Source organism: Cydia amplana, chromosome 1 (genome assembly GCF_948474715.1).
Source record: "Cydia amplana chromosome 1, ilCydAmpl1.1, whole genome shotgun sequence".
Lineage (NCBI taxonomy): Eukaryota > Metazoa > Arthropoda > Insecta > Lepidoptera > Tortricidae > Cydia > Cydia amplana.
In genome coordinates, this window is record NC_086069.1 from 6,892,232 (window position 1) to 6,919,574 (window position 27,343).

At 34.2% G+C, this 27,343-nt stretch overlaps 1 protein-coding gene across 2 annotated transcripts in view; it reads right to left on the minus strand.

The window, feature by feature from the left end:
* The window catches only part of LOC134647239 (dopamine receptor 2), a 193,525-nt gene that overhangs the window by 117,898 nt on the left and 48,284 nt on the right, over positions 1-27,343 (minus strand). For both annotated transcript variants that reach the window (XR_010096815.1, XM_063501513.1), the window contains exon 2: positions 4,175-4,255. The gene's annotated coding sequence lies outside the window, so the exon portion shown is untranslated. The remainder of the gene's footprint in view (positions 1-4,174; positions 4,256-27,343) is intronic.

The following is a 27,343-nucleotide window of genomic DNA, read 5'->3' on the forward strand; positions in this document are numbered from 1 at the left end:
GGCGGCCATGCAGTATGTCATAAAAGTCGTCATGGATGTCGTTTTATAGGTTTAGGGGGCGCAGATTTCGAAAATGATGACCATTTTGGAATCCAAAATGGCGGCCATGCAGTATGTCATTAAAGTCGTCATGGATGTCGTTTTATAGGTTTCAGGGGGCGCAGATTTCGAAAATGATGACCATTTTGGATTTCAAGATGGCGGCCATGCAGTATTTCATAAAAGTCGTCATGGATGTCGTTTTATAGGTATTAGGGGGCGCAGATTCCGAAAATGATGACCATTTTGGATTCCAAAATGGCGGCCATGCAATATTTCATAAAAGTCGTCATGGATGTCGTTTTGTAGGTATTAGGGGGCGCAGATTCCGAAAATCATGACCATTTTGGATTCCAAAATGGCGGCCATGCAGTATGTCATTAAAGTCGTCATGGATGTCGTTTTATAGGTATTAGGGGGCGCAGATTCCGAAAATGATGACCTTTTTGGAATCCAAAATGGCGGCCATGCAGTATGTCATAAAAGTCGTCATGGATGTCGTTTTATAGGTTTTAGAGGGCCATGATTTCGAAAATGATGACCATTTTGGAATCCAAAATGACGGCCATGCAGTATGTCATAAAAGTCGTCATGGATGTCGTTTTATAGGTTTTAGGGGGCGCAGATTTCGAAAATGATGACCATTTTGGATTCCAAGATGGCGGCCATGCAGTATTTCATAAAAGTCGTCATGGATGTCGTTTTATAGGTCATGGTCATCATTTTCGAAATCTCTGCACCTGTTTCAATTAAGATATAGATGCATCCTAGTAAGTCAACAACATCTATATCTACTATCGAAACGTACTTTTGATAGTAGTAGTACGAAATGTAATCTGAAAGGAATCAAGTAATGCATTCCTGTAATGAGGAATCGACATTGATTCCAATTACTAGTAATTGTAATATTCGAGAAATTGATTCCTGATTCCTCAAATGGAATTGTACTTAGTAATTCGGTATTGTTACATTACAAAGTACCTAATCTGGGAATCGGTAATCAGATTAAAAAGTAATTTCAAGTAATCGTGGAATCAGGATTCAATTACGAAATGTCCATCTCGGACTAAATAGCACTGCATTCAATTGATCTTTTTGACGAACCGCGAGTTCTCAGTTCGGGGCGAACTACTAGTATAAGTATTGTTTATTGTAATAGTTGTCCCTAAATAGAACAAAGTGTGCTACGGCGTAGCATTACCACGCGTTGATTGAATTTAATCGTAGACCCTTGCAGGCCAATTTGAGTTTTCGTCATTCGATCTGTTTCCTATATGATACTGATGGGTCAGTGTCAAGTGACGTTTTTGGTTAAAGAAATGTCACTTTTGACATTGACAGATCAGTATCATATCAGAAACAGATCTAGTAACTAAAACTCGAATTGGCCTGTAAAGTTTAGACTAAGGGCATTGTTTATTTAAGAGCAAAGCACGAATTCTTAAGTTTCAAATGGTAATTAAAGTTATATTATATCAAATACAGTTTTAGAACAACTACAAATACAATACCTTAAAAAAATCATACTATTTTCATTTAAAACCCTTCTTTTCTACCTGCAGTTATAATACTGCCAAATAATACAAGAATAGCCAAAAAGCGTGTATTACTTAATCCAACCGCAAATTTAAACTTGGTTAGTTGGTACTTACACCAACTAAGTAAATAAATAGTAACCGTAATGCATCTCTTAATAGTGGCCGAGATGGGCACGGGCATTGGCCACTGCTCAATGGCGACAACACGTCTACGTAATGTAAATCCTTTTGCAAAGCTCTACACAACCTCATTTCGCTTCCCAAATTTACGATAACAGATTTAGGTGCATTCCACCAAAATATTTTTAGCAACATTGTATAGGTACTTACTCTTTTAATTCTTCTGAAAATGATGGGAAGCTGATTTTGTTATTGAAAATGATGTTCCTTGGCTCGGTAAAAAAATTACAACATCAAAGCAAAACTCCATATCAATCGCAAAAAAATCAAAATGAGTAGCATTCCGCACTTGGCACTCTGGTTATAAATACAATTAAAAATATTATGTGCTCTGGTGTGATGATCCTTTAGATCGGCGTGTTTTGTGTATTGCTGCGTACATTTACGGGGGTGAAAATTGCATAATTCGTTTTGTAGGGTTCCGTTTATGCAGACAGTGAAATTTTAGCTGTGTATGTTATTCTATCGACTGTTTCCCCGGCGGCGTACCTAAAAACTTCGTAATTGATGACTATGACCTATAATTACCACAAACAAAATCAATTATATACCCATTTCGCAAACATTAAGGTAATAATTTGATGTCTGAGCTGCTTAATGTAATTACAGGTAAAATTCGTAAATAATTTGCGCGATCACGCTACCTTGCGAATTTAATGGTTTATTCATTCTCTTTCACAACGCGAGCTGCGTCTTTTGGTGAGATATTGTTCTTTATATAAATTTATCAGGAATTTTATGCCTACAATTTATAAAATAAAACAACAATAGCTATTAAAATAGCTAGTTTTATACTGAAAATAAAATATACATATATATTACTAAATTAATAAATATAAAACTCTGGAATGAATGCTGAATAAATTTATTGTTGAAAATAAATTAAAACATTACATTGAGAGAATTATTATGGGTAGGACCTAAGACACCTATTGGTCGAGAATCGAGAACCTAAACTGGAATAAATAAGACCTTAATTTCGAACTCATTAGAATAAAATATTTTTACAGGAGACAGTTACTAATTAATTAAATTACATAAATAAATATTTGGAAACATTTAAAGAAGACGCGAGTGAGCTACCAACTACCAACTAAGCAAGACTTGTGATAATGGTGCCCTTACCTCCGTAACATCTCAACATCTCACCTTATTACCAGCCTACAGGAAAGTCTCTGTGGCATTAAGTTACTATAGAGTTATTTAACTGAACTAAATTACTTTGATTCATAGTAACCGATAAAATAAGCAGTTACAGCTACATAGTAACAAAATGTCGACGGTAAGGGAAAATTTGTTTAATATTCCCAAGCACGCTAGACATTTAGACACGGATTAAAAGTTGGTCGGTGCGGCGCGGCGCCCGCGCCACGTCTTACGCGACGTAATCCCGGAACTTGGCGATAAGTGCGACACTCAAGGCACTGCAAGACAAAGTGGAAGAACCCATTACCTTAGTACAGCGAGTGCGAAATGTTCAAGAAAAGTCACTACCACAACTTAAATTTACTGCAATAAAGGGCAGTACGAGTAACTTGGGCGCCACCTACGTCGACGCTGCAAAGATTTATTCTTGTTTAAGGTGTAATGCGAACAAGTTGTGGAGTGATACCTAAAAGGTCACATTTTTAACATGATATAAAGTGTAAGTATTTTTGATCGTGATAATGTGAAAACGTTGCACTTATTGGGTTGGAAGCATGAGTTACGAGTACTAGCCAATTTCAGCCAATTCCCATAGGAACGCAGTACCAATAAACTTCCCATGAATGGCTCATGGCATATCAAAGCCAAGTTTTATTGGATTTTTTATTGAGGAAACTGTCCAACAGCTATGTATTTTTACCACTTTTCTTTTTCCTTAAAAATTTTAGCTTTTTGGTTTATATTACATATATTATAAATTATGTAGGTACTTAGCTTTTAAAAGACTTCACAGACGAATTATCTGAAACACTGACCGAAAGTTCACCTGTACAGGTATATATTTTTCATAAGAATTTACGACATAGGGATGGCCATATTAACATCCATCATGCATACATACGCGCAGGTCAGCTTCCTTTTTAACCGACGAAAAAAACGGAGGGGGTTCTCAAGTCGACGCGTATATATTTTTTTTTGTATGACCACGCATAACTTTTTACAGAGTAGTTCGAGTTTGATAATTATTTTTTTTGGATTTAAATAATAAACGAAATATTTTTAATGTTTAACATGAGTAACTACTGACTACGTAGCATTTCATTCATTATTTTAAATAGCAGGCGAACCGTTTTGCTATTCAGTAAATATTGTTACAAATCTTGAATTCATTACAGCTAAGTCGGTTTATAAGCGCCAAAATAAATATATTACAACATTCAAAGAGATTCATACCTAGATAAATCGAGATTAAATATTACAATAACAAATACCTAAATTAGCCTCCTTGTACTCCGAATGGTAAGTAGCTCTGCCTCTCTTCCCAGGGGAGGCGTTAGTGGCGGCGAAGAGCACTAGAACAAAATGTACCATATAAGCAACCTGTCACTGTAATATCTCTGTAACATTAACATATCCCCAAAAAACCCCAAGGGTAATTATTAGACACCTATATTCTATAAGTATGGGACAGATTTGTTAGGTAATCTGTGACCGCGGATCTGGTAAAAATATTCGTACTTTGTAATTCCTCTTTCTTACAGGTTCATTATCTGATTCTCTCAGATTACTTGTTGCAAGTATAATATACAGCTAGATGCAAAAGTGCGTTCCCACTTTATGAATGGAATTCATTCATTTTATAGCTGTGTGGGTATGCACTTTTCTAGCCTGCGTGTACATGGATATCTATTTTGAATGGTATGTGATTGATACCGCAGTATCAAACGCATTTAAAGGATAGCTTATAGAAGACCTTGTATGCAGTGGGATTAAGATCGATCGACAGTAAGCACAGGCGCTTTGTGAAACTCATGCAGCGCTAATCACGACCCATTTTCGTTACGCTCCTACCAATCATTTTCATCAGTCAGCTTTTGGTGAGGTAGGTATTAGTAGGCACGTTTACCCATTCTGCCCGAGTGTTGGTTGAGAAAGGTAACAGACTATAGAATTTCTTAATAATGATTAAGAGTCGTCCTTGATTGCCTTCTTTATTCGTATAAAAGCTTCTGTGTTTATGAGATGTACCTACTTTTTATAAAAAGCTATGAATATAAATCCGAAACCTTCTTTACACTTTTTGAAATATTATTTGAGTTGTCTTCGTAAAATACCGATATTTTGTGGGTTGATGTACTTACACATCGTCTTCTTACTCAGGTAGAGGCAATATGACTGTCAATACTAAAAGAAAAGCGAGTTACCGCCCACCGCCTGTTCAGAAGTATATATACCTTTGCACGAGTATAACCGACAATAGCATTAATGCGTGGCTAACCCGCTGAACCCTGTCGCCTTCACTGCCTGATCCAATTATTTCGAGTATTTCCGAGGGACTATTGACGAATACCCCTCGATGGTTTGCTCTGAGGCTCGTATGAGTCTGAGAGGCCACCCATTTAGATATATCGGAATTCCATTTACCACTGACGAGCTACCATTGTAGAAAATGGTCTGATTTGATTAATCGTAATTAACTATTAACAAATAGGTACTGTGGAAGGATTTTTATTACAGTTAAGGATTCTTTACATGTGAATTTCTATGATTGTTTGATATTGATTTTTAAGCCATTGACTTAATTTTTTTTTTCACTAGTTAAAATTTAAGACTTCTAAAAAATCGATGTACCTAGATAATTATATATTTTGTATATCGTTCTCCTATGCGCGCAACTGCCATGACGCATAATACTTCTATGACTGTTCTTTTCGGGTTCTGTCTGTTGCAACTCTCTGGTGCAACCGCGATTGTTACTCATGAAATAAAACTATTAAAAGCTTAATTTCACAATATGTAGACCTACTTTTTAACCTACCCTAAACTAATCTAAACCGCTAAACACTCATTGAAAAAAAATCATATTATTATTGTTTTTATTCTGAGGAGTACAAGAACAGTATTAAAAAAGCTATACAATCCAAGAATTTAAAAAGCATTCCTTTTATTTCCGTTTTCGTCAACATCGTACGTCTTTTGTTCCACGATCAAAAGCCCAATCTCAGCATCGCGACGTTTCATTTTACCCAAGACTGACATTTTCTTTGTACAGTCTGTCAGGGTAACCTTATTGATTCAGTGCATTTATTCCCATACTCCAGGGCCCCTATTCGACATGTGCAACTGTCAGATTTCGCGTCATTTGAAATTCAACTGCTGAAGTTCATTTGAAGTTCATCAAGTGCTGAAGTTCATTTGGTACAAACAATAATTTAACAAAAAACAACTTTGTTTTATTATTACTTTAAGGTTTATAATGGTTTGGTTTGGTTGTCACCTAACTGTGGATTGCTAATGTCAAATTTTGACAAGTAATGATTCCAAAGGTAGACTTGGTTCTCTATGACCTTCGGCACCATCTTGGAGTTTTTGACGTGCGAAAGGGTAATTTATAGCAAAGAGTAAAACTTTTTTTTTTCAGTACGTAAGTTTACATGAATTAATGACATCTTGTGAGCGATAGACCAACGAATGCGCTGTAGGCGATGCGGCGGCGAGTAGTGGAACTTACGTGACAATTTCCATCAATCAAAAAGGGACTACATTGCTGATGGTCGATAAAGGCTATTAATAATTGAATTTTAACAGCAAGAATGCCTTATTGACAAGCGATCTTTTTGTTGACCCCACACCTACACGTCAAATAATGCTTGCTCCACACATTCTCCTATAAACGCTCAAAATTGTAAAAAAATGAAACAATTTACTCATCACCTCTCTCAACTCAAGCTGCCTATTTCTAAACCACGTTAATAAACCACAAGTTGTACCTTAAGAGCCTCCTGTTGGAGCTGAGATTTAAATATTTTAGGTAAATATACCCGTCTCGCTAACGGAAGCGGCACCTAAAACTAATGCGATAAGGACAAGGTGAAAAATCCTGCGTAAAAATCTCAAATATCGAGGTCGAGTACGAAACCTCCTGTTTCCTGTTTACTTTTAACTGTTTCCTCCTCCAAAACTTAACCAATCGTAACCAAATTTGGAAATCTAAATGATTATGAAATTATCTGTGTCGGACCGTTTTGCTTTTTTGGCTAATTGATATCAGTTTTGAATACCACGCCTCTCATTGCGGCATAGTCAATTAGGCCATTTTGGCCATTTTTGAAGGGCTCTAGCGCCTTAAAAAACAAAAATATCAAAAAAAGCAAAACGGTCCGACACCGTTATTGACAATATTAATCTGTGTTAAAAAAATCATTGCTCTAGCTTCAAAACCCACGGAGGAAACAGTCGAGTACGTTTGTATGGAGAAATGACCACTCCTGTTGGCTCTTAACACATTTCGTAAACCACATATTCAGAAAAGTCCGTATTTTATTACTAAGTGGAACATGAATAGCTTGTATTACTTTTTTGGCATAAAAGTAATCTAAATTAGTCAAAATATTTTGACTAAATATTGCGCTACTGCTACCTACTATATAGGTACCTACTACCTTAGTAACTTGGTAACTTTGTCAGTCACCAACTATTTTGATGCTACCTACAAAGAGCATCAAAATAGTTGGTGACTGACAGGTCAGGCTTCGGTCTTGGTAAGTAATATAGTCAAATACAGTAGGTCATAAGACCTAACATTACTACCAAGACCTAAAAGTACCTATTGTTTAATATGTATCTACTCAGAGATGATTTTTAATTAAAGGAGATTAAATACATATATGTTATTCAACTACAAATAAAAAAATTAGATCTATTTCAGTTTACACATTTTTTTTCGTTTAATTTTAATAAAACATTAAAGTTTTTAAGCATTTAACTTTATTTAATTTTCTTCACTTTATTATTTTCTGATATTTAAGTAGGTATGGTGTTTCAGGTTGGTAACAGGAAATAAGAAAACCACACCTCTCCAAAAACTCTGCTGGTGATTCACATCTGTAAGTTTAAATATGAAACATGATAAAAACACTTAAATTAAAAACTTAATGTCTGGGAGACCGAGTTTTGCTCGGGAAACATATAATAACCCAAAAATGCGTTTTCCCAGAGATAAAACCTAGCTAGATCGATTTTGCGCCCCCGTAAACCTCCATATAGCAAATTTCATCTAAATCCGTTTAGAGCCGTTCCCGAGATCCCCGAAATATATATACATATAAATAAATAAATAAATTTACAAGAATTGCTCGTTTAAAGGTATTAAAAACTTATAAATAAATTATTAGCCCTAAATCCTGGTAGTGAGTGTAGTGACCTACCAAGTGCGGTAGGGTGCCCTTCTGCAGGCTGCCCGCTTGCCCCGCTGGATAAGAATGCTGATCCGCATCATCAAAAGCATACAGATATAAAGCGCTTTGACAGCTCCTCATAGAGGCAACGCGCGCTAGGCCGCACGCCATAAATCTAAGCTAAAGTCTTAAATTCGAGATCATGAACATGAAATATTGTTCGCTATAATATTAAAATCATAGGTATTAGACCTATGATTTTACTATTATAGCGAAAAGTTAGCAGGAGACGGCCGTGCCGTGGTCGTGATAGGTACAGCATGCGTGGACCAGACAAGCAAACCCTGAATTATGTCCCTACCTATTTGACTATACCTTTGTTCACCATTATGTTCACCTATGTATATTTACTCTTCTTTCCAAGATAATCATCTTTTTCAAGATGTAACCCGTATAATCGGGCTGTATAATTGCCTCAATTTTTTTTACACAAAGTTGTATGTAATCTTAATTCGATAATTAATGATGTTTTACATATTTATCATATACTATTTTGCAAATTTTTCTTGGATATTTGTACGTTGTTTATTTCGATTGACGATTACTATGACAGCGTTTTTTTTTTCTTTTTTGGCATTTACTACAGTAGCCAGTGTCATGTCGATATAAAAACACTTTAAAAATGGAAAGGTTGAGTCCTCAATACAGTGACATTATAACTCAAACAAGAACCATCCAAAGGGGGGTGGGGGGAAATTTCGTTATCTGCCTCTCTATCACTCTTGCATATACGAGCGAAATTTAATGGTGGCAGATAACGAAATTGGTATCGCGGCAGGCCCTCTTTAAACAAACCGCCTTGATTCATCAATGTTATATTTATTAGGAACAAACGTTGACTGCCGACTGTTCTATATATTATACTACTCTTTGCTGCCCACTTCTAGCGCTGGCGGTACACCGCGAAAATCAGTAAAATGCTGCAAATGGTGTTAAAGGTCTGAAAATCGGTACGATTGATCTTTAGGACATTTGAAACAATTTGACCCGAAGCGCCAACAAATAAAAAAAACGAGAGGAGTTATGACGTCATGTTTTTTTGTATGAAATAAAAAAAAATGTTTAGAAACCTATCGTGTATGGTATTAAACGAAAGGGCTTTCTGAGCCAATGCTAAAAATATATCACATAGTTACATTTCAGTCATTTTGTTTAAATTATAATAAAAATAGTTTTCAAAACATACCAAGTTTGGGCTTCTCCAGATACAATACCATAATTTTTTTTTGTAAAATATACCTCAAATTATCCCTAATATCCTCATATCTAACCCTAATAAAGCAATTTTGAAATTATTTACATTTAGGTTTTTTTTTTAATTTTTCAATTTTACAAAGTGTAATAATAGCCCTGCCGAATTACTCAATACGAGTAATAATGTCATTCGGGTAAAATAAGAGTATTGAAACTTGCTTTTTCTACTCCCGTACTTTTATTTGTCATTTAAAGGGTCGTGCACACACCTTTAAACCCCTAACTTATAGTTATCAACACAAGTCTTTAGTCTATTCCCCAAAAAAATATTTGTGCATACACGCAGTATCTTTTTGGCACTTTTACGATACTTCGTGTAATCACCATTTAAAAAATATTGTATGGAATACATTGTTTCCAACCTAATTTTAATTGTCATTTCTGACAGATGAGTAAACCATAGACATGTTTTGGTTAATGGTACGATTATTTTCATCTTTATAGGGCTGTATCTCCTAAACCGTGCGTCGTAGCACAAAAATAATCAAATTTTCGTTCCCCTTTGAAACTCCTAAGTAATATTTAGAAAACACGAAAAACAAAAAAAAAAAGATTTTTTTTTTATAGGGTTGTATCTCCTAAACCGTGCGTCGTAGCGCAAAAATATTAAAATTTTCATTCCTCTGTAAGAAACCCTAATTAATATTTAAAAAAAAAACACAAAAAAGAGATTTAAAAAAAACAAAAAAAACTTTATAATGCTGTATCTCCTAAACCGTGCGTCGTAGCGCAAAAATAATCAAATTTTCGTTCCCCTTTAAGGAACCCCTAAGTAAGATTTAAAAAACACAAAAAAAGAAAAAAAAAAGAAAAAAAAAGAAAAAGAGGAAGAAAAATATTTATAGGGCTGTATCTCCTAAACCGTGCGTCGTAGCGCAAAAATAATAAAATTTTCGTTCCCCTTAAGAATCCCACGCACTGAACAACCTATCACATTAGGACATGAAACAATCATCATCATCCATTTTTATTATTATTTCATTGCATTTCAAAGTAAGTGCTTGGTCGTAGAAAAAGTATTGTATGCAACGTTGTTTAACTGAGTCAAAAAATACTAGTGGCGTCTTTATTAACAATTTTCGGTTGTTGTTTGTTGTTATTGTTACTCACGCCACTCGCCTTTTTTGACCTCTCTTAAACAACAGTTGCATAAAATACTATTACATGTTCCTTTGGTAATATCTAAGCTTTAAGTAAGAAAAAGTTCTGATGAGTGGGGGGCGGAGAACTCGGGAAAGGGGGGACGTTAAAGGTGAGTTTTTTCGGTTAATTCTTTCTTAATTATTACATAGACAATTTTTACTACGACTTATAGATTCCGAGATATAAGCGACTTTCTGAAAAAAAACCGTTTTATATTAATTTTATGCTTTCTTTTTAAATATTTAATTGAGAGATTCATAGATCACACTATGTAAAATTGAAAAATAAAAAAAAAACCTAAATGTATATAATTTCAAAATTGCTTTATTAGGGTTAGATATGAGGATATTAGGTATAAGATTAGAGGTATATTTTACAAAAAAAAATTTGCCGTATTGTATCTGGAGAAACCCAAACTTAATTGGTATGTTTTGAAAATTATTTATATTATAATAAAAAAAAAATACTGAAATGTAATGATGTGATATATGTTTGGAATCGGCTCCTAAAGCCCTTTCGTTTAATACCAAACACGATAGGTTTTTAAACAATATTTTTTTATTCCTTACAAAAAAAGATGACGTCATAACTCCTCTCGTTTTCTTTTTATTTGTTGGTGCTTCGGGTCAAATTGTTTCAAATGTTCTACAGATCAATCGTACCGATTTTCATACCTTTAACATCATTTGCAGCATTTTACTGAATTTCTCGGTGTACCGCCAGCGCTATATAGGTATACTTGGTCAACCAGATCTTGACAGTAGACAAAGGCGGCAATTTTGAAAAATGTAGGCGCGAAGGGATATCGTCCCATGGAAGATTTGAATTTCGTGCCTTTTTTTACTGACAAGATTTGGTTGACCAGCTATATACATATTATACTACTCTTTGCCTACGCCTTTGTTTTAAACTTTTTTTTAACAAGTTTTCACAGACAATTAAAAATTTGACATAGACACATCAAGGCGGTTTGTTTACAAAGGGGCCTATCGGGAAGTGCGAAAATCGAAACTCAGCTATTTGCCTCTTTATCGCTCGAATATGCAAGAGTGATAGAGAGGTTAGATAACAAAATTTCTAATTTCTGACTGTATTTTTCTTTAAATATTTTCAAATATAATTAAGTTGCGTTGTTTTATCACAAAGTTAAAAAGACTTAAAAGACCACTGTTTGTATCATCACCATCAGATCAGCTCGATGGTAACCATAAAAATATTGTATTGTCACCCATATTACATATTATGTACTTATGTAAATTTTCAGCTTCATGAACACCCGAGAAGTGGGTCAAATCTAGACACGCGGTAGCGTGTCCAGCCAAGTTCAAAGAAAAAGGAACTGGCGACGCAGCAACCGTGTGTAATATTACACGAACCATTTCGAGCTACTTTTGACCCCTTCACAACTTGAAACCTACTTAACCTACACACATGAAATTTGGCACATGTATTCAAGTCCCTTAGCTAGTTCAAAATACACTATTTCATAAACATAGCTCAAACAGTTATTGATAAATTAACCTTTAAAAACCGGCATTTTTGTGACTGACTGACATATAGATCAAAAACCTAACCCACTTCCAGGTGACCTAGAAACTTGAAATTTGGCATCAAGGTAGACTATTAGGTGTATATAGAAGGAAAAATGTGAAAATTGGAAATGATTGATATTTTGATGGAAAAAAAATAATTAATACTTATAGACCAAAAACCTAACCCACTTCTAGATCACTTAGAAACTTGATATTTGGCATCAAAGTCGACTATTAGGTGCATATAGAAGGAAAAATGTGAAAACTGGAAATTATTGATATTTCGATGGAAAAAAAATAATTAATACTTATAGACCAAAAACCTAACCCACTTCTAGATGACATAGAAACTTGATATTTGGCATCAAGGTAGACTATTAGGTGCATATAGAGGGAAAAAATCTGAAAACTGGAAATTATTGATATATCGATGGAAAAAAAAAAATACTTATAGACCAAAAACCTAACCCACTTCTAAATTACTTAGAAACTTGATATTTGGAATGAAAGTAGACTATAAGGCGTATACAAAAGAAAAAATGTGAAACTGAAACTTTTTGACAATTAACCGCGCGTTAGCGAGGGTCTCCTTTTCAGCTTAGGCAAACTGCTTTCATGATGAATACTATAGTAATTTCTGTACAAAAAGTAATGATATCCCAACAAAAACATAAATGTGAAATGAGAGCCAAGTTCAATATTGAGAATATGTGTCGTTGTTAACTCGCCGACAAAAGAATTGATATCTATATGGGTGCCAAGTTCTGTGCTGTGTAGAAAATCCTGAGATTATAAAGGATTTGTCTTGGCTAGTTTTTACGTATAGGCATATAGTGTAACGATGCACGTTACTATAGGCATCTAAATCAAAAGTATTATTTAAAATAATGTGAAATTAAGAAATTAACATAACATTTCTGTGCGCGACTGTACTTTCCGCCGAACGGCGATGTCAGCAGTTTTACCCTTCTTATACCACCGGCCATCACTCCGCGCCCCACTCTTCGTTCGATCGTCTCTAAGGACGGACGCTGCCGGCCGCGTTCACGAGCCGTGAGCCGTGTCCTCTCACGCGCCGGCGCAAATTAAAATAATATTTTTTAAATCGGCAATGCTAGCCAAGTGTAGCTAAATCTTTAAAATTTTCTATAAGCAAATGATTTTAAGTACTAGTTAGTTCTACCCGTCCTGCAGCCCGTTTGGGTAAGTGTTGAACGTTACTTAGTTTTAAGAATCTAGTGTGCTAAATTCTATTGTGCTAAAACGCTTATAATTGTGCCTTGCCGGTATCATGTATTTTAAAATAATTCCTATCTAGTAAGTGTTGTTAGCCGCCGCGTCGCGGCGTAACGGTAAAAGTACCGTTATAACATGGCGTCTCATACATTTTGCCCAGCGTGTTATTTAACTTCAGATTATTAATAGCCTTAGCTCACAAGCTTAGTTTATTGCATTTTTATCATTTTAGTTGATCCCCATTATTGTAATTTAATTTCATAATCTTGCACTCTGCTTTTGGTACCTACTTGCCATATCACTTAACCGCTGTAACTCCGTTCTGGTTATGAACACCCACCATCTACTTTTTGCTACTCCCTTGCTTGCTTAGCGTCATCGTTGGGGTTCATACCGAGCGGCCAATTAATACGTGGACATAAAGCTGGACGATGTACATTCCAGGGTGCAATTGTCTAATTGCACCCTGATCAGCAGGTCCCCCCTGCCGCCGTAGTTTTTAAGCCGTCTGGCTTAAAAACTACGGCGGCAGGGGGGACCTGCTGATCCGACCGCAGAGTAGGAGGCCCTCCAGAGGCTTCCCGGCTTCACGCACCAGCTGACCTCGGCGCTTCCCGAGACGTCCCGGCGTCCGAACACAGGGCTCGCACGACCACCTTGCCACGTCAGGGGAGTACCCACCTACGTCAGTGAAATCAGACAGGCTAATTTAAAATTTAACGGACCACTACCACGACCACCGCTCGGGTTATTTTTTTAATAAATTTATTTGTTATAAAGCGTTTGGGACTTTAATTTAAACCTCCCAACCTTAATAATATTTTCCACCGTAATATATATGTTTTTTTCAACCGTAATATATATTTTTCTGTTAGTTTTTCAAAAACTTGGTTTGTTGTTAAAAACTAGCCAAGACAAATCCTTTATAATTTCAGGATTTTCTACACAGCACAGAACTTGGCACCCATATAGATCTCAATTCTTTTGTCGGCGAGTCAACAACGACACGTATTCTCAATATTGAACTTGGCTCTCATTTCACATTTATGTTTTTGTTGGGATTTAATTTGCATGATTTGATTGGAACCACATTGGAACAGACAGACAACCAACGGGACAGATGAAACTAAGTAAAAGCTTGAAAAAATGTGGCTTTTTCAATTTCTATTGCAACTTCAGATGAAAACGGGGTTTCTATTGTTTCCCAGATAGTTTTAAGCCATAATGTATTGTTTGCTCGAATTTTCGTTAGTCATAATTCATTTGGTTCAGAAACGCGTCACTTTTCAGGATTGCCATAAAACAAATCTAACCTAACCTAACCTATCTATAGGATAACCTAACTAAAATCTTGAAATGTTAACGGTTTCAGTTTTATGAGTAATGATAATATGACAAACAATACATTATGACTTAAAACTTTATGGGAAACAACGGGACCCCATGAAAACGTCCTTATTGAAGCATAAGGACCCTTAATTTATGGAAAGCCACATATAACAACCAATTCGAGGCTACTAGGTGGCAAAATACGACTCAATACGAGTAGGTAGGTCAAATACACGAGAGTAAGGATTTATATTTGGCCAAATATTCTTGTGACAAAGTTATTCTTCCTCGCGTTATCTCGATTTTGCCACGGATCATGAGAACCTATTGTTCGCTTGACAATTAATCTCAAGGATTGGCGTAGGCACTAGTTTTTCCGAAAGCAACTGCCATCTGACCTTCCAACCCAGAGGGTAAACTAGGCCTTATTGGGATCTGTTAGGCTGTTAAAGTTTAAAGTTACCTACTCGTAAGTCTCGTAACACAACATATAAGTTTCACATAACAAAATTACTTACATATATATATATATATATATATATATATATATATTATGTACCTAAACATATTACTTTTCTAAAAAAAGGACTGAAATCTAGTGCTGCGAAGAAACGGTATTTTTGTTCGGCTTTTTTGTTGCTATTTTGGCATATGGATACATGGTAGAAGAAGTAAGTATGGAATCCTCCTCCGTTTTGCGTGGTCCGACGCACCTGGCCGGGTTTTCGCGATTTTCCGTCAATGTCTGTCAATACCTTATTTCTTACGAACACCTAAAATAATAAGTTTAAAATTAATCTCAATGTCTCCAGTTTGCTGTTCATTCAAACTGACAAAATCCAAATTTCTGAGGCAATATACGACCGCTGTCTTATATAAGCCATTAAAATTCATCATGAATAATCACGTTGCGTTGTTATAAATTTAATTAAATAAATAATTATTGTATTTAATTTATAACAACTAATTAGGCATAGCGTCCAATTTAGAATATGACACAGGCACTAGTTCTTACGAATTTTACCTTAATTTATTAATCAAAGGACCTGAGGTAAAAGTGAGAAGAGGTTAATAAGCAGATGCACCAGCTAGTCGCCGACGCTCCGCTTCCCCCGGGATTAGCCCTTAAGCCTGCACCTAACAGACTGGCTCATAGGGGGCTATGAGCTTGCTGTTGCGTCAATTTTCATTTTTAGAAAAAAAAACTAGTCTACTAACTACTAACAACACAATAAATGCTTATTTTGCCGCATTCTTCACTATCTCTCCCTATTTCACTGCCATCTAACCCAGAGGATAAAAATATAGCTTATTGTGGCTACTGGCTACTCCGTCTTCCTCATGACTCATGATATTTTACTTCACCATAAAGTAATTGGTGTAATATCAAATGATATTTTTCACACAAGTTACAAGAAGTTCATTGCTAAGAGCCGGGGTTAGGACCCACGACGATTGGTTTAAAATTTAAACTTTATATATAATTTGTTACCTAGTAATTATACTAAATCTGTTTTCTTTTTGACATTTAGTGGTATATGTATTGCTGTATGTGTGAGCATTTCTAAAATTAAATATAATTATTATTTTTATATCAATGTAAAAACATACTAGTTTATTTTGAATGTAACTTTAATTGGCGAAAAATAGAGGTTGCGCTGGCAACACGGTAAAAGTGAAGCTACGACGGTTTTAATCTGTGGGGGAAATGAAGAAACTAACGGTCGGGAAGTTAACAGAAGAAAATATCGAAAAGGCTGCTATGTAAAGGCTTTGATTATAGTTTGTATATCTTTCAATAGTTGTTTTATTTACAGAGTTTACAATCAGAAGTGTAGGACGACTGAAAACGCTCATCATCGGTTTGGTATGTACATTTGAATTCACTTGTAAAGGAACTGTCATATTTGCTGTGACATACATATTTGGCGCAGGGAATAAAACTTAATCGGTGTTATTTATTTAAATCTTAATTAGATAAACTGAACTATACGTTACCATCGGCAATTCATGATTTCTTTTATTTTATTTCTTGTATGTATTGGTACGTTTGTACTACGGCAAGTTAAGTGCTGACCTACCCACAATTCTATTTTTCTTAATACGTGTGATATTAAATTTCTAAACAGAGATGCTATATAAAAATGAACCTAACGACCTTACGAATAAGGTTTCTTTTTATAGATTGCGTAATTGATAAAAGTCTTTGAACCAAGAGATTATTTTACAGATTCGTACCTATGTGGTTTTTTTAGCAGGAAAATACGTAGATGTTGTACGTATGTAGTAGAGAGGGCTGAATCGGTACTTTCGGTTTCGGTATTTCCCGGGACCAAATGTATGCATGGTTTGTATTGTAAGCAATCGATCGAATCGATTAATTTGGTTTTGAATGAATACATTCTGTTTGGTTTGGTTATACACATACATTGCTCTTTTAAAATATTATTTGGGAATAATAATTCTTATTTATACACATTCAATAATGGACTAAAATAAATGGTGTTTATTGTTTATTTGTCTCATTGTCACAATGTCACTACAATACACTGTAATCATACGATCTTCGATACTGTAATCATAGTAGTTTATTATACTTACGAGTATCCTAGCCGTTTAGCATAAGTGTTTACAGGTTATAAAAAAAAAGGTGAATTTTATTAGTATTACAATGACAATAGAACTCATATTCATTCGCAACTTTTAAGTATTCAGTAAGTAAAAATAATGCAAACGGCACCATTATAAACACAGAATGAAGGACATTTTGTAATTTTGCTTGCGCTCGCGTGTTTGTATGTAAGTGCACTGTTTTAACGCAGTGTCGTTGCATTCCATCTTGCTCTTACCCATTCAGACAGGTTACACGTTTTTTGGCGGGCGATCGATAAGTTTATGTACCTAATGTACTAAAGAACGGAATCATCATTTTAAGATGCACGATGAATATCTTATGGCATTTTATGCATACCTAATACTCTAATATTGCAGTTTAATAATCTAGTTACCCAATAAATTAGGAATAATAATATAAATCAAATAAATGGCCGCGCTTTAGGCCAATCATACACTCTTGAAATATAGTTTCGTTGTAGCCATTGGAATACATTCTATATCTAGTTTTGATAAGCAATTGAGCATCGTCGTAGATTATTTAGTGTGTGATTTATATGAAACTAGCGACCCGTCCCGGCTTCACACGGGTTAACAAATTATACATAAACCTTCCTCTTGAATCACTCTATCTATTAAAAAAAACCGCATCAAAAACCGTTGCGTAGTTTTAAAGATCTAAGCATACATAGGGACAGACAGACAACGGGAAGCGACTTTGTTTTACACTATGTAGTGATAAATTCCAATCAAAAACTTGAGTTTGTATTATTTAAATTATTTCATTGAAAATTCCAAAATCAATAGTGAAAAACTTCAGCATAGCTATTTTTTTTTAAATCTTAATTGGCGCCAAAGCAAACGGACGAAAAAAAGTTAAACAGTTCTCGCTGGCAATAAAAATTGCCTAAAGAAACACACCCATGATAAAATGAAATCTACTGAAATATTAATATTAAACAATATTTTGAACATATATATATTTACGTCAATCTTATTGAGTCAATCAATTAAATATTTGCATTTGTAACTTTTCTTAAAAGTAACACCATCATTGGCATAGACAAGATTTTGCTAAAAACATTGATCGCTATTTTCATGACCTTGTTGTTTACAAACTGATGACAATTAATGCTGTACTTAATAAGTTGGTTTGTCACTCGAATATAATGTTAATTATATATATTTTATTAGCAAAACATGCAATATCCATACTTCAATTACATAATTCCACCATCTTTTAACATATTGTCATTATTCTTACATATACCTATATTAACTACCTAATTTTTTTCCACAAATATACTAAAACGAATTAATTATTTATTGTATGAAAATAGACATTGTCGTTATATCCGGTGTGGATAGTGATCGCTAGTTATGAGTACGCTTTCCCAATACCTGATAAATAATCAACGTAAGTCGTAAGAGCTTAGGACTCGGAGTCCTTCAATAACTCGTACTGCTAAGAAAACTCGAAGACATATTTACTCGTGATAAATCTGCGTCGTGCACTAGGATCAGAAGAGGGGCGCGTATTAGACGCCGTCACTCGTCAGCGTCACTCATCTATTAGGCATTCAAATTCACGCTGTATGGGCCGATGTCGATCACGGCACGTTAGAAGAGTACGGCGTACTCGCCGAGCTAGTACTAGTTTACCTAGTACGTGTATTTCCAATCGAAATACTTATACGACATATTTTTTTTATCAAGGAGATAACATAGAAATATACAGGGAACGTGTAAGTACAATAAAATGCACATACGTGTTTCAATACAGATGTATACTCAAAAGTGTCTCACTGCGAACACACATACCATGACAGAGAGAGGTTATAGTTATACATGCTGAAGATAAATTATTTTACAATGTTAAAAATATTAAGTATTGTCTTGTATACCGACACAAGACAATTACATGTGTAACAGGAAAATAGGAACTAATTAAAATAAAATAAAATAAGTAACTGCTAGAATCACTGGTAGATATAGATCTATAGACGATTATAAAAGTTAAATTGTTAATAACTTACGCCTTGAGAAATAATGTGGCTATATTTATAGAATAAAAATAATTAACTAAAATTATGCATGCTTGGCATATTAAAAGAGGCACTCGTAGTGAAATAAACTTTTTTTCAAGTTTTTTGAAATAGTTGCCTTAAACTGGGCGTGAGATTTGGAGAACAGGTCAATTTCATTTAGGGATTTGTTGTAGTAGTTACATAGTCTGTGTATGGGTGCATGTTTTCCAGAATTAGTTCTGGCTTTAGGGAGGCTAAAATATAATTTAGATAGGAGTTGAGGGCAGTCAATATCGTCAACGCAAATTTCTCTCTACATTACAACGGCAGCTATCAAACGTATGTCGTGAAGGGATAGCATGTTGTGTTTAACTAAGAGCTAATCATATGAGCAACATGGAGATTTCATTTTGATGTTGAGGCATACTCGAGATAAGATCTAACTAAAGACTGAAATAGGCGCGCGTATACGCGTTACATTACGATTCCTAGCATTTGGTATGATTTACTAAGAACGTGATTGATATGGGCGTCCAATATCAGTTTTGTATCGAGAATGAGACCCAAATCACGTATATTTGGAACTGTTGGAAGTGGGTGCTCATTAATCATGTATCAGTTTTGCACAATGCTACATGTTTCTTTTGTAAATATATTACATTAGCTGTAAGCCAAGAATAGCCGTATATTGAAGGTAATGATTTATAAATTCAATAAATAATCACAGTAAAAATAGCTTCATATGTTCGCATGACGTTATACACAAATTCGAAAACACTTTGTCTACCCAAAGACTGGCTCAGAAAAGTAAATGAAACAGCAGCTATATATAAATGGAGTGATAAGCAAGTCACCTTTCAGTCATTTCCAAAACTAACGGGCCTTGCAAAGCAATGGTACGAGTATGAAGGTCTGTCAACGGTCAAAATTAAAAAAATCTGCAAGTAGGCCTCAAGGGCTCTTTTACAAGTCAATACAGCATTTACAGTAACATCATATAGTGACATGAAAAATACATAGCAACATTCATAAATACAATAGCCAATAACTGGGTAAACATTATATTATAATAATCTTAAAATAAATAGTTACTACAATATAACAGAGAGATGTATAGTGTGGTTAATAAATTTAATTATACGTACATTAAATTTGAAGATGTAATTGGTCCTCAATGTCAGAGTATTAATACTAATAAGATTTGGAGGTGTAAAGTCTCTCCAAGTCTCAAAACGAAATTTATATTAAATAAATCGAGTCGAGCCTGTTAAGTCTCATAAACTAACGCTACAGAATTAATATTCGTTGAATGGCAACGCAAAATGTCTCATAGTTTTCTAGATGATCGTTATTATGCTGATAGGTTTACTGAAATGTTGGCTATATGTACTAGGACAAGCAGACGAGAAACATCTCTCGAGGAATAATTTTACAATAAATCCAAATTAGTCAGACGTTGCAAGATACTGTACACATGGCATTTAAGACTTCAACATAAAATTAAATGCTCCGAATCTAGAAATATCGCGCCTGATTGCCTTAAAATCTCCACAAATGCACTTAACTAGGACATTTGTCCGAATAATGTTGGCGGGGTACGGAAAACTTGATTCCAAGTCAAACACGGCCAATACCATAATACTAAGAAAATAATTTAATAATGGTAATTATCTGTCAGCTCCCACGGCTCATATATGAGCCAGAACGCTTATGGTGACGTCATATCGTGGGATTCGACAGGTTAAATAAATAGGTATAGAAATTTACAAACTTATAACTAGGTAAATATAAAAATCTAGGGTATTATATGTTATTAGGCCATAGGTACCCGGCTAAATGTACCTAGCACGCTTGTAATTAAAAAGGTATGTAGTACAGCTCAAAATATACAAAGTAATATTTATAAAAAAAAAAATGTCTACATTAACGATAAAATTAAAAAGGATTTATTGACTTAAGTAGTGAATGCTCCGTAATAAAACAAAGTTCAATAGAAGAATTGAATCTAAAAATGTGTACAATAGTAGTTTATGCAACAGTGATATAATAAGGGTTCTTAAAATTCAAGGGTCGAAGTTACAAAACGAGACGTAGTCGAGTTTTGTAAAAAAAGACCCGAGAATTTTAAGAACCAGTTATGAGCTGTTGCATACATTACTTTTTCTATGACAGCTGCAGCAAAAAAAAAAAAAAAAAAAAAAAAAGTTATTATTAAAAAAAAAGAGTTATTATTAAAAAAAAAGAGTTATTATTAAAAAAAAAAGAGTTATTATTAAAAAAAGAGTTATTATTTAAAAAAAATTGAGTTATTATTTAAAAAAAAAAGAGTTATTATTGTAAATGAAAACATACCTCTTTCAATCAAGATGATCGGAACTTGTATCTTTAAAAAAAATAAAGCAGTTGTATTATACTCATAAGATGACTGCTAGCAGTCATCTTATGAGCCTATAGACAAAGCATTCAAATGACATTGCTTTAGATATCACTGTCAGTCACTTAATTGACACATTTAAGTGCTGGAGTAGAAAAAAAATATTCTTATATTGAAAGGAATCGCTTTAGGTACATTATAAGCTATGGGCAGAGTTTATTTCGATATAATGGTAGATCTCGTTAGAATGGAAACAGAAGCACATTATGTTGTTTCCGCACAGTATTTGAATACGGATCTGCTAGTTCGACATAATGTCACAGAGATGCCTAAAGTGAAAGTTTACAAGACTAGCTCAAATCGGGTACATTTCTCTGAAAATTAGAATTGGATAAAATTATTGTATACTTACGTCGAGTACGTTACATTTCTAAATTTACAACAGGTCAATTTATGTACCCTGAAATGTATTTCTCAGAATTTATGATTTTGCCAGGATTTTATCATATTAACGATGGTTTTGAGCAGATCCTGGTGATGTCTTTATCAGTCAAAACGTTTTACAAAAAAAAAGACAAGACTTCTTGTGCGTGCTATAATGGTACCAATTAATATAAAAACAATGCAAAATCATAACACTGATAAATGTGTGGTAAATTCATTGATTTATCAAATTGTCACTGTTTTGCGATCCTAAATAGACTTGTATGTCACATTAGAAATGCTCAATATGGGAGAAGACTAAACATGAGAAAAACAACAAGGTTTGTTAGACTTAATAGGCTACATTTTATCTAGTCAAATCAGCTTCTTTGTTAGAGTTGTCAAAAACGATTTGCTAATATGGAATGTATATGAAACATTACACAATGACGTAACAACGGTCAACTCACCTACTTTTTACATTTCTATCCGATTTATTAAATAGAGATTGTGTTTACAATAACGCTATCTATGTTTTTCTAATAATTAACTGGTGCTTTATTTCGCGCACGGTGTGAAATAATTTATGATTTATTTTAAGTAGAGGAAATATCCCTATTAACGAGTTCAGGGATTGTTTTTCATTAAATTTAAATGAATTGGGTATGACTAACGTAACGCTAGCCCTCAAGAAGGTCCTGTCCTAAATTTAGAAGACTGTAAAAAAAAACTTGTTCTGTTCTAGCAAATGATCTATATCGAAATTATGTATCAGCATTGATGAACATGCTAAACGAAAATAACAAAAGTATCTATCCACTCTATCCAGTGGATGCTTCAAAGACATGACCTTTTCATCACCAGATGGCCAGGATGATATTGCTAATAACACTATCGATCGTAATGACAACGATATTGAACTGACTGAAGATGAAGACAATTAAGTACATTTAAAATTTAGTAAAAGTGATATATTCCACTAATAACCATTCTTTCATGTTTTCCTTTTCATTAAAACAATGTTTTTCAAATAGCAAAGTCCTATTCATAGTGAATGTTACAACAACAAAAAAAACAGTTGCTTTGCCTTGCTGACTCATGTCATTAATGGAAATGAAAAGTGTTAGTAAAAAAAAGGAGGGGTACTTATACGAATGATTAGATTACAATAAGCGCAGTTTGCGTTACATGCAGTGTTTGCTATGATATTTAATACATTAAAATATATAATACAATATATTATTATTCATTAGTTTAAATTAAAGAGATATACTGAAATATGCCGTGTAATGCGGTGATCAGTGATAAAATGAAAATTAATGTTTGTGCTGAAATATGCCGTGTATAATGCGGTGATCAGTAAGAAAATAAAAATGAATGTTTGTGCTGAAATATGCCGTGTAATGCGGTGATCAGTAAGGAAATAAAAATGAATGTTTGTGCTGAAATATGCCGTGTAATGCGGTGATCAGTGACTAAATAAAAATAAATGTTTGTGCTGAAATATGCCGTGTAATGCGGTGATCAGTGACTAAATAAAAATAAATATTTGTGCTGAAATATGCCGTGTAATGCGGTGATCAGTGATTAAATAAAAATAAATGTTTGTGCTTAATATGCCGTGCTATATGGAAATTAATGATTAAATGACAACGAATGTGTCTGCTGAAATATACCACATACTGCTCAGTAATCAGAATTATTATTTAAATTTAATTTTCATTCTATAATTACAGGTTACGTATTCTAAAAGAAGAGCAGCAAGCGCCATTGAAGCAGACCATCGAGAATAGAAGAAGAGGACTTTATTACGATCGATTTCTATAGAAGTAACCATTGGATAATTAAATTACTTGAAAATTTTCAATATTTAAATGGTTATTCAGTTTTGAATAATATTGTTTCACACAATTACATATTTGATTGCATGGTAACATAGAGTATAGAGACATACATCGTTGTGAATGGCCGAAACGGAATAGGGACATTCCGGCTAACAGGAAGGCCGTCTGTGAGCATTTCTAAAATTAAATATAATTATTATTTTTATATCAATGTAAAAACATACTAGTTTATTTTGAATGTAACTTTAATTGGCGAAAAATAGAGGTTGCGCTGGCAACACGGTAAAAGTGAAGCTACGACGGTTTTAATCTGTGGGGGAAATGAAGAAACTAACGGTCAAGTGTCGGGAAGTTAACAGAAGAAAATATCGAAAAGGCTGCTATGTAAAGGCTTTGATTATAGTTTGTATATCTTTCAATAGTTGTTTTATTTACAGAGTTTACATATGTTTATTGTCAAGTTTTTTTTAATTCTGGACAATTGTCATATATTCGTTTTCATGATAGATCTACACCAACGCAACTGCATGTCATGTTCTTGCGGTTTATTTTTATAACGCCAAGATCGAAATTTGACTGTTAACTCCATCTTGCGTCGAGTAGGGGAATCAAAAAACTATAGAAAATAGAAATGCAGTTTACTCTATGCCATAGAATCCCCTTTTAAATGTCATAAATCCAAACATGGCGGCCATACCAATAGACAACCAAGTCTAGCGATGAAATGATTTGTTTACATGAGATTCACTGACAGGTGACACACTTTACCTATTCGACAACCCATGATTGTTCAGATTCAAATGAACTTCAACATGCGACGTCAAAAGTGGCATGTCGAATAAGGCCCCAGGGCGACATTCAAGATTTAATGACATCTTAATAATAATAAAGATGTCGTGACATGTCGATGATATCAGAAAAACCTGATGTGTCTCTATTCAATTTAGGGGCAGAGGCTGGATAAGTAAAGCTTCCGTTGGCTAATTTATTCTTATAAATTCTTAATTTGTGCTTGTATTTGTGATTTCATCGATTCAAATCCTGATTTTTTTTACTTTCGCTCGATATAATAAAATCACGAACATAGGTCTAAAATTTGTCACAACTTATGCACAAAAGCATAAAAATTGCATTCAATTTTTTTTTTAATAGCAAAATGAAACAAATCGACAATAACATCAAAATCGGCTTTACTGGGCACTAACCAAAGTACTTGTAGTGAAACAAATAAAGAGGTATTTCTTTTTTTAAAGGCCAATCCTGTATTAATAAATAGGTATAGACATGGATTTCTGGAAACCCCATAAGTATTACTAAAGTGGCATTCGAATTACTTAATGAATAATAAATTAAAGAATCGCCCACGCCTCCTGTAGTTGGCTTACACAGTATAATTTGGGAGAATGATTATTAATAGGTACTTTGTGTTATATTTTCTCAAGGCGATTCAGAAAACCGCCTACACTTGTTGTAACAATTAAGAATTTAAATTGCTTGGAATAATTACACAAACAGGGCCCTTATTCGACATGTACAACTGTCAGATTTCGCGTCATTTGAAATTCAACTGCTGAAGTTCATTTGAAGTTCATCAAGTGCTGAAGTTCATTTGGTACAAACAATAATTTAACAAAAAACAACTTTGTTTTATTATTACTTTAAGGTTTATAATGGTTTGGTTTGGTTGTCACCTAACTGTGGATTGCTAATGTCAAATTTTGACAAGTAATGATTCCAAAGGTAGACTTGGTTCTCTATGACCTTCGGCACCATCTTGGAGTTTTTGACGTGCGAAAGGGTAATTTATAGCAAAGAGTAAAACTTTTTTTTTTTCAGTACGTAAGTTTACATGAATTAATGACATCTTGTGAGCGATAGACCAACGAATGCGCTGTAGGCGATGCGGCGGCGAGTAGTGGAACTTACGTGACAATTTCCATCAATCAAAAAGGGACTACATTGCTGATGGTCGATAAAGGCTATTAATAATTGAATTTTAACAGCAAGAATGCCTTATTGACAAGCGATCTTTTTGTTGAACCCACACCTACACGTCAAATAATGCTTGCTCCACACATTCTCTTATAAACGCTCAAAATTGTAAAAAAAATTAAAGAATTTACTCATCACCTCTCTCAACTCAAGCTGCCTATTTCTAATCCACGTTAACAAACCACAAGTTGTACCTTAACACATTTCGTAAACCATATATTAAGAAAAGTCCGTATTTTATTTCTAAGTGGAACATGAATATAGCTGGTCAAGCAGATCTTGACAGTAAAAAAGGCGCGAAATTCAAATTTTCTATGGGACGATATCCCTTCGCGCCTACATTTTTCAAATTTGCCGCCTTTTCTACTGACAAGATCTGCTTGACCAGCTATAGCTTGTATTACCTTTTTGGCATAAAAATAATCTAAATTAGTCAAAATATTTTGACTAAATATTGCACTACTACTACCTACTATATAGGTACCTACCTTAGTAACTTGGTAACTTTGTGTCACCAACTATTTTGATGCTACCTACAAAGAGCATCAAAATAGTTGGTGACTGACAGGTCAGGCTCCGGTTTTGGTAAGTAATGTAGCCAAATACTGGTAAGTAATATAGTCATAAGACCTACTGTATTTGGCTATATTACTTACCAAGACCTAAAAGTACCTATTGTTTAATATGTATCTACACAGAGATGATTTTTAATTAAAGGAAATTAAATACATATATGTTATTCAACTACAAATAAAAAAATTAGATCTATACTTGGTCAACCAGAACTTGACAGTAGAAAAAGGCGGCAAATTTGAAAAATGTAGTTGTAGGCGCGAAGGGATATCGTCCCATAGAAAATTTGAATTTCGCGCCTTTTTTGACTGACAAGATTTGGTTGACCAGCTATATTTCAGTTTACACATTTTTTTTCGTTTAATTTTAATAAAACATTAAAGTTTTTAAGCATTAAACTTTATTTAATTTTCTTCACTATAGATTATTTTCTGATATTCAAGTAGGTATGGTGTTTCAGGTTGGTAACAGGAAATAAGAAAACCACGCTGGTGGTCCACATCTGTAAGTTTAAATATGAAACATGATAAAAACACTTAAATTAAAAACTTAATGTCTTCCCAGCTTTGCTCGAAAACATATAAAAACTCAAAAATGCGCGTTTTCCCAGATATAAAACCTAGCTAGATCGATTTTGCGCCCCCGAAAACCCCCATATAGCAAATTTCATCTAAATCGTTAGAGTCGTTCCCGAGATCCCCGAAATATATATACATATAAATAAATAAATAAATAAATATACAAGAATTGCTCGTTTAAAGGTATAAGATATATATTATTAAAAACTTATAAATAAATTATTTGCCCTAAATCGTGGTAGTGACCTACCAAGTGCGGTAGGGTGCCCAGAAAGGCTGCAGGCT